At 57.0% G+C, this 9634-nt stretch overlaps 1 pseudogene; it reads right to left on the minus strand.

The window, feature by feature from the left end:
- Positions 1-2115: 2115 nt before the first annotated feature.
- Positions 2116-9341, minus strand: LOC113940801 (annotated as a pseudogene).
- Positions 9342-9634: the final 293 nt, after the last annotated feature.

The raw sequence follows: 9634 nt of genomic DNA on the forward strand, positions 1-9634 counted from the left end.
GAATGGGGACCCCTCCTGCCTTCCCCTGTGTCAACCTACTCGGGGGGGCTTTGAGAGGGCACCTGCCCCTCAGTGGGCACCCAGCTCACTCGAAAAGGTGCCAGGACCACCCCACAGGCCCCCAAGGACCCCCTAAATACATCCAGAGCCCACCCAGGACCCCCTCAATTCCCTTTTTTTGAGAGGACCTTTAGGGGCACTGGTGGCTGAGCTGGGCAGCAAAGTTCATACCTGTCTACAGCCTGAGTCACTGAAATGCTGAGTTTTAAACACAGAAAGGAGAAGCTTGAGGTAGTTTGTTGAAGGCAGAAGGACTGATTTCTCATTTATTTTAACTACTTCTGAAATGCTTCAAAGCCTGGTTTTCAGGGGTTTATTTAATTTGGCAAGTTCTTGGGGTTTTCTTGGGCTTTTCTTTGTGTGAGGGGTGGGTGGGTTGGTTGTTTTTACAGTTACTTGTCTCATATACTTGGTGCTTTTCCCAGGAGAACATTGATTTGTGTAGAGACAAAGTCACTGAAGAATTTCTTAATCTGGGGATAAAAATACTCCCCTGGGAAGGATGCAGGATGAGTTTGTATTATTTATTTAAGAGTTTCAGGCCCAAAACCAGCAGTTTCAGCCAAATTTTCTAAGTGACTGAGGAACCCTTTTCTCCAAATGTGCTCCCCTGAGGCAGTTTCAAATCCCCACTTGTGATTCAGTTTTCTGGAATGATTCTAAAGGAATTAAATGCTTTTTCTGGCCATCATCTAGGCAACTGCTGCCACGGATAACATCGATTGTAAGAAGGCAGAAGAGAAGGACATGAAAGGGCCACCTGTGAGCAAAAAGTAGTTTTCATTTTCAGTAGTCTCTGAATTTTTGTTACTAGTTTTCTGTTTCTGTGGAAGAGTTCAGTGTCCTCCCTCCTGGGAGGGATGGGAACAAATGATTAAACGTGGAAAATGTTCCGTTCCAACACTGCAAGTTGTAACTTATCGAGATGGTCTAAAGATGTCCAGATTATCGAAAACCTTACAAATTTTTCTTTTCAGAGAGAAATATTTGATGAAGAAATCCAGCAAAGGCAAAAGTGCAAGGCCAAGCCTCAGCCTGTGGAGAGCTGACGGGTGGCACTGGTTGCCCCAGAATGACATAGGGAAAAAAAGAAACAGGAATTTTGGGGTGGGATCGAGCCAGTTTGGGGTGGGATCGAGCCGTTTTCACTGGGATTGATCCACTTTGAGGTGACAGATTGATCCCTCTCGACTTTTGGGATGCAGAGCTGGGAGAGACTGGAATGTTAATGGTCCATGGCTCCAACACTCTCAGTTGCAGAAGCAGTGGGGGTTTTGCTGCCCATGGGCAAAGGAACCGCTCGGGGCAGAGGGGGGAACACCCACCCCTAGAGGGGACAGGCTGGGCTTGGAGTCAGAGAGGGGAAGTGTTATTTTTATGGTTTTATATCACTATAGACAGGAACCAAAACTGCCCCAAATCTACTCTACATGGAAACAAAATTGTTCTAGACTAGACCCAACATATATATATATATATATAGATGTACATAGATAAACTATCCTTGGGGGGGAGGGAGCTCTTCATCTTTCTACTCTGATACTTTCTTTCTTTTCCCTTCTACATTTTCTTAAATGTTATTTTTATGCTTTCATATCATTATAGAAAGGAACCAAAATGGCTCCAAACTTGCTTTACATGGCAACCAAACTGTTCTAAACTAAACACTACATATATATATATCTATAAACACTGATTATTCACTGTCCTTTCACTCTAATCTGCCCAAGGCCTGGATTAACAAGACCCTGGGTCACCCTCGGTGTCAGGGGGGTCAGGACAGGGGCTGGACACAGAGGAAGCTTCTGGCAGTTGCTCACAGAACCCACTCCTGGAGCTCCCCTGCTTCCAAAACATGGCCATCCAGACCCAATACACTGCCAAGCATGGATCACCTGCAACATGGGTCACCAGTTCTGTGCCCAGCATGGATCACCTGGAATGTGGGTCACCAGGTCTGTGCTCAACATGGGTCACTGTGGATCATCCAAGGGGGGTCCTCTGATGGTTGATGGAGTTGGAATAGCGGCCAAAGCTCTTCCTGCAGTCGGGGCACTCACAGAGCTTCTTCCCTTACTGGTGGGTCCGTTGGTGTTGGGTCAAGGTAGAGCTCTGGCTGAAGCTCTTCCCACACTCCCCACACTTGTAAGGCTTCTCCCCTGTGTGGATGCGCCGGTGGGTGACAAGGTGGGAGTTCTGGTTGAAGCTCTTCCCACAGTCGGTGCAGTGGAAGGGCCTCTCCCCTGTGTGTGTCCGCTGGTGCTGGAGGACATGTGAGCTGCGCTGAAACCTCTTCCCACATTCCAAGCACTTGTAGGGCCGTTCTCCAGTGTGGATGCGCTGGTGGGTGACGAGCTGGAGCCTCTGGTTGAAGCTGCTCCCACATTCCCCACACGTGAAGGGCCCTTCTCCAGTGTGGACGCGCTGGTGTTGGATCAGGTTAGAGCTGCTCCTGAAGCTCTTCCCACATTCCTCACATATATAAGGCCGTTCTCCAGTGTGGATGCGCTGGTGGCGAATCAGGTGCGAGCTGTACCCGAAGCTCTTCCCACATTCCCTACACTTGTAGGGCCATTCCCCGGTGTGGATGTGCTGGTGTCAGATCACGTGGGAGCTGCCCCTGAATCTCTTCCCACATTCCCTACATTTGTAGGGCCGTTCCCCAGTGTGGATGCACTGGTGTTGGTTCAGGTAGGAGCTGTCACTGAAGCTCTTCCCACACTCCCCACATGTGTAGGGCCGTTCCCCAGTGTGGATGCGCTGGTGAGTGCGGAGGTTGGAGTTGTCACCGAAGCTCTTTCCACATTCCCCACACGTGTAGGGTCGTGCCCCAGTGTGGATGTGCTGGTGTCGGATCATGTCAGAGTTGTGCCTGAAGCTCTTCCCACATTCCTGACACGTGTAGGGCCGTGCCCCAGTGTGGATAAGCTGGTGTCGGATGAGGTTGGAGCGTTTCCTGAAGCTCTTCCCACATTCCAGACACTGGAAGGGTTTCTCTCTGCTGGGAGGTTGGTCAGGGACCACCAGGTTGGAGCTCGGGCTCAGGCTCTGGTTGCCTTCCTGGCACAGCCTGGGAAGCTCCAGGTAGCACCCTGGGCTGGCTTTGGAGCCCCTCCTGCGGGGGGATCTCCGGCCCTTTTCCTCCCCGCTGCCTTCCTGCGCCGGGGAGCCCTTCAAAACGGCCTCTCCCACCAGGGTCTCACGGGGGGATTTGTCCTCCGGACTCTCCGGCCTCAGTTCGGGGCCTGGGGCAGGAAGCAAGAAGGACAGGGAGGGGATTTGCCTCCGGCTCACAGGGAAGGCCAATGACATCCCCCCAACTCCGGCCCCAGCAGGACGGCGGCGGCAGCGGGGTTGTCCTGCAGCCGGGGCCATGCTCAGCTGACAGAGCCAGCACAACACCTGCCCAAAGGGCCACTGACTTCCTCCTCACCTGCCTGGGGGGCCCAGGGCATCTTCCTCTTCCTCGCAGCCTCCTCCTCCATCTGCCCAAGCTCTGGGAAGCAGAAATCCTGCTGGGGGGGAAAACAAAGGTTGAGTGTGTTGGCTTGGGGGTTCCTCCTGCCCAAGTCCACCTTTAGAATTCACCGGGCATCCTCTGTCCATAAAAACCTCCAAAACACCAAGATTCAGCCCAGAAAAATCCAAACCATCGAGATTCAGGCAAAAAACCCTTCAGAAATAGCAAGAAGTCTGCCACCTTCCAAAAGTTGAGATTCAGCCAAAAAATACGCCAAAATATGAGGATTACCCAAAAATATCTCCCAGAAGTCCCCCATCTCTGGTCTCTCCCCTTTGGGGTTCGGAGGGTCTCCCCTGTCTGTCATGCTGGGGGTCCCACTTAGAGATGCTGGGAGTATTGGGGGTCCCAAGGGTCCCTTCTCCTCTGACTCTTGCCTTCAAGGTGCTGCATTCCCAGACATTCCCCCTCTCCAGGTTTTCCACTTTGTTGTCCCGGGGATCCCAGGGGTCCCCACTGTCCAGGCTTCCCCTTCTCCACGCTCCCCATTTCAGGTTCCCAAGGGTCCCAGGGCTCCTCCCTCTTCATGCTCCCCCCTCCAGGCTGCCGGGGGTCCCCCCGCTCCAGCATCACCCTGCTCCACCCTCCACACTCAGCAGCTCCGGGGCTCCACACCCACCCCCGGCACTCCTGGGGGGCTTCAAAACCGCTGTGTCCCCCCCACCAGCACCGGGCTGACAATGGAGCCAGCGGGGCCTGACCCAGCAAAACCAACCCCCACCGTGGGGGGGGACACACATCCCCCCGCCCACTGCCGGGGCTCTGCCCTGGCACCCCCAAAAAACACCTTCTGCCCACCCCCAAGGGCACAGCCCTGCACAAGGGCCGGCTGTGCCCAAGGCAACCAAACAGCCCCACAGGCAGGAGGACACCAGAGGCGGCCCCAGGGCAACGAGAACAGGGAGCTGATCAAGGCCCCTGACACGTGGGCGGGCTCTGGGTTCAGCCTGAGCAGGGACAATTTGGCACTAACAGAACAGCCTGACTGCTGGCTCAGCACAGGGGGCCCGAGCTCCCCCCTCTCCAGGCTCTCAGGGCTCTTGCACCTCTCCCCTCTCTCCAGCCTCCCCCACTCTCCAGGGATCAAGGCATGGGGGCACAGACGGACTGCCAGGGCAACCCCACTCCCGCTCTCCCCCCTCCCCTTAGCCCCCCTCTCCCACCCCTTTCCCTCTGGTCCCCAAACCCCGCTCCCCCCAGCTCCCTTTGGGGGTCCCACCCGCTCTTTTCGCTTCCCTCACCACCCAACAGCAGCAGGAAGGGCAGGGACAGGGGCGGAGCAGCAACAGCAGGAGAACAATAACCCCCCCCCCATCCCACGGGTGCCTGGGAAGGGGGAACTCATCCCAAATATCCTGGGGGGAGCACGGGGGGTCGGGACATACTCGGGCTGCCAGCACAGATTTCCCTGCAAAGTCTGCAGTGAGTCAAGCTCTGGAGAGCAGATTGTGCCCCATGCATGGGATTGCAGAGGGGCCCTCAGGTCCCCAGCATCAATCAGCAACCAGGAATATACACAAAAGGTCCCCCGAAAGATTTTTGGGGGAGTATCCTGTAGGGAGGGGACAGTGTCACCCCAACAGGGCGGGGCTGGCAAGTGGGAGGCTGCTCCAGGGGTCTGCAAGAGGCCTCATGCTCTGCTCGGCCCCACCACTGGCTGGTCCCAACACCCCCGGCTGCCCCCGGCCCTGGGCAGCTCTGCTGCCACAGGCTGTGCCCTCACCGGGGCCCTGCAATGGCCCTGCCTGTCCCTCACCCGTGACCCTGCCCGTGGCCCTGTCCCTTGGCTCTCTCTCTGCCAGCTCAGTGTGGGGCACACGGGCTGGGGGTCCCTCCCAAGCCCCCCGGGCAGCCGGCGTTGGCTGGGGGGATGTGAGGGCTGGGCCTGCTCAGCACAGTCCCAGCCTCGTGCCCAGTGCCTCTTTCCTGCCCCACACAAGAGCTTCCTGGCCCCCCCAGGGCTCCCCTGCTGCTGCCACTGCTCCTGGTCCTGCCTTTGCTGCTCCCTTGGCTGGGGCAGCGGCTGCAGGGGGGGATGGCAGCAGCTTCAGCTCCACGGCACTTCCTGGGGGGAGCTCAGCCCGGGGGGCACAGGCAGGGACCTGATGGGGATGGACAGGGGCCCAGCAGGGACAGACAGGGCCTGCAGGGGAAGGTACAGGGACAACCTGGCCCACCACACTGACACCGCTGTCTCTGCTCCTCCTTGCAGGCTCCGTGGCCAGGCACAGTTTGTGTTCCTGGGTGCCCACCATCTCAGCACTTGCAGCGGCTCAAATCAGCGCCCGCAGCTCTGCAGCAAAGCCCCAGCTCACCTGGCACACAGGGGATGGACACAGCACCTTCTCGGGGATGGGCACTCACAGTTTTGTCCTCTTCCCCACCACGGGGCTCTCCTTCCTCAGCAGCACCTCTGCCTTGCACTTATTCTCAGCCTCACCTCAGGGACAGCTCTGGGCTCAAGGACAGGAACCTGCAGGGAGGGGACATCATGTGCAAGCTCAGGGCTGCCTGCTTGCACTGGCCTCTGGGCTTCTTTCTCCTTCTACAACCAGCCCAGAACTCAGCCTGCTTTTCTAACACCACACATTTACACACTAACCTTGGAGACACACATGGACAGACATCTCTATCACCCTGGGGATAGAGCCTCAAGCATGTGCTGCCATAGGAATGGGAATCACAGAATCACAGAATCAGCCACGTTGGAAAAGACCTCTGAGATCATCAAGTCCAGCCCTTGATCCAACCCCGCCGTGCTTCCCAGACCATGGCACTGAGGCCACATCCACTCTCACCTTCAACCCCTCCAGGGACGCTGACTCCACCCTGCCCAGCCCATTCCAAGGTCTGATGACTCTCTCCGCAAAAAATTGCTGCCCAATCTCCAACCTAAACCTCCCCTGGCACAGCTCAAGACCCAGCCCTCTTGTCCTACTGCTGCTTCCTGGCAGAACAGCCCCACCCCCACCTGGCTCCAACCTCCTGGCAGGGACTTGCAGACAGTCAGGAGGTCTCCCCTGAGCCTCCTCTTCTCCAGCCTCAACACCCCCAGCTCCCTCAGCCTCTCCTCACCCCACTTGTGCTCCACTCCCTTCCCCAGCCTCGCTGCTCTTCTCTGCACCTGCTCCAGCCCCTCCAGGGCCTTCCTCAACTCAGGGGCCAGAGCTGGACACAGCACTCCAGGGGTGCCCTCACCAGCGCTCACTCCAGCCCAGCAATCACTGCCCTGCTCCTGCTGACACACTCTTCCTCACACAGGTGCCTCTGCAAAGCCCTCCTGCCTTCAGCACATCAACACACCCCCAGCTTGGTGTCACCTGCACATTTGCTGATGAAATGCCTGGTTCTGCAGCAGGTGCAGATGCTCAAGGGGCAGCAGGACCAACTCAGGGGCCTGGGGGGACCTGGGGGACTTTGGGGTGTGGGAGGGTCCTGGGGGAGCTGGGGAGGGGCTTTGGGGATTGGGGGTACAAACCAGGACAGACCAGTACAGACCAGTACCTCCTCACTGCTCCCCAGATCTCTCCTGGAGCTGGGCCACGTTGTCCTGGGACACCTGAGCCCCCCTCCCGTGCCCTCCCAGTACAGCCCAGTGCCCCCAGTACAGCCCACTGTGTTCCTGTCCCAGGGTGCCAGGTGATCCCTCTTTAGGGGGGGGGGGGTTGGAAGGGATTTGACGGGGGGCTGGGGGAGATTTGGCTGGATCTGTGGGGGGGTTGGATGGGGATTTGGGAGGTTTTAGGGGGCTTTGGGTGAATTTGGGGGAGTTAAAAGAATCTTGTGGGCATTGGTGGGTCAAAGGTATCTGGGGGGGAGGGGATTTAAAGAAAAAAAGGGGAGTTGGGGGACATTTGAGGAGGTTAATGGGGCCTAGAGGGGGAGAGGAGGGGCTTCCCTATAAGCAAGTCAGTCCTGAGACCCCCCTGGTGTCCCCAAGACCCTTTTGGTGTTTCCAGTTCCCCCTTTGACACCCCCAATTCCACTGTCCCAAAACCCCTCCCCACTGTCCCCAAACCCCATCCCTGATCTCCCCAACCCTCCATCTCACCCCAGGAGCCCCACCTGGACCCTTTGACCCCAGAAATGCCCCCACCCCACCCCCCCCCATGCTCACAGAAAGGCCAAGGGCATCTGGGGACATGTTGCAGTTAGTTGGGGGGGATTTGGGGGGCACTGGGTGATTACTGGGGCATACTGGGACACACTAGGGAGAAGCAGAGGGCACTGGGAGGGACTGGGGGGAACTGAGGGATGCTGAGAGGGCACTGGGAGGGACTGGGGAGTTACTGGGGGATCACCAGGACACACGGGGGGACACTGGTAGCTTACTGAGCCAAACTGGGGGTTACTGGGTGCTCACTGGAGCATCACTGGGCCATATTGGGGGGCAGTGGGAGGTCACTGGGCTATACTGGGGGCACTGGGATCCCCTTTCCTGGATCTTCTACATCTGCCCCCTGCACTTTGGGGGGCACTCCCAGGACCCCTCCCCTGAGAGCTGGGAGATTCCCTGAACCCCATTGCTGGGCTTTAGGGGACCCTCGGGACCCCCTCCCTGTGGGGTCTCTGTGTGCTGAGTTTTGGGGGTCTCTGAGGTTAGAGACAGGCATTGGGATCCCCTTTCCCTGGGGTCGGTCTGCTGACACAGAGACCCCATAAAATCCCCTCAGAAATCCACCTCTGGATCCATCAAAACCTCCTCAAGGACCTCACAAATCCCCTCAGAGACCTCATCCACCTCCAGGACCCCCTAAATCCCCTCAGTAACCTGCAAAACGCACCTGGGATCCCCAGGCCCTTTCAGGGACCCCAAAAACCCCCTCACGGACCCTCAAGACCATCTGGGACTCCCGAAATCCCACTAGAAAACCAGAAAACTGCTTCAAAGACCCCCTCAAAAGGCCCTCCCAGGACCTCCCAATTCTCTCGGAGACTCCAAAACTCCCTCAGGGATTCCCAAACCCATTCAGGGACAGTCAACTCCCCCCCCCTTAAGTCCCCTCCAGACACTAAACCCCTTCAGAGACCCCCAAAACCTCCTCAGGGACCCCCCAGAGACCCCAAAACCACAGAACAGCAGAAGAGCTTTCTGTAAAGGAAGAGAGCAGAAAATCTGAGAAGGAGGAGACCAAGGAAAAACTGAAGCAAAGCAACCAAATCATCCTGGCCCTTCCAGTTTTTCCTTCAACTTTTTCTCACTTTTCCTTTTTTTAGGGTTCTTTTTTTCGTTGGGTGGTTTTGATTTTTTTCCCGAGGGACTTTCTCGGCAATCGAATCCAACACCCGGGTTCTTGGGAGGCCCCCGGGCCCCGCGGCCCCCGAGACGGTTCCAAGGCCCTGCGCTCTGACCCCCGGGAACCCTCGAAACCCCCCCGCCAGACCCTCCCGAGCCCTCCAGCCTTTCCACCCCCAGCCGCGCTCCCCGCAGCCCCCGAGGGGATCCCCAGACCCCGCTCTCCCGCACCCCCGAGGGGATCCCCAGACCCCGCTCTCCCGCACCCCCGAGGGGATCCCCAGACCCCGCTCTCCCGCACCCCCGAGGGGATCCCCACACCCCGCTCTCCCGCACCCCCGCCAGGTCTCACAGACAAGGGCCCCGCCGCCATCACCGATTCCCGCTCTGCGCGCGCACCGCGTTTCGAGAACACCGCCGCAGCCAATCAGCGCGCGGCCGCGCCCCCGTACGCTGCCGCCGCGCCTGCGCGCCGCGCGGGGCAGCACGGGAGTTGTAGTCCTTGCGGCGGATCAGAGCGGCCATTTGCACGTGAGTGGAGTGAGGATAATACTTTTTTGGGTTTATTGTTTTTCTGTCTTTTTTTTTCCTTCTCTTTTCTCTTTCTTTTTTCATTTTCTTTTTTCTTCCTGCTTCCTTGTTTTCCCTTATCTCTTTTTTCTTTCTTTTTTATTATTTGTCTAATTTTTTTCCTTTTTTTCTGTCTTTTTTTCTCTTTTTTCTCCTTTTTCTCTTTTTCCTCCCTTTTTTACTTCGTATTGCCTTTTTCTCTTTTTTTTTCTTTTTCCTTTTTTTTTTGCATTGTTTTCTATCAGTTG

Source organism: Corapipo altera, unplaced genomic scaffold, assembly GCF_003945725.1.
Source record: "Corapipo altera isolate COAL_440 unplaced genomic scaffold, ASM394572v1 130610, whole genome shotgun sequence".
Taxonomy (NCBI): domain Eukaryota; kingdom Metazoa; phylum Chordata; class Aves; order Passeriformes; family Pipridae; genus Corapipo; species Corapipo altera.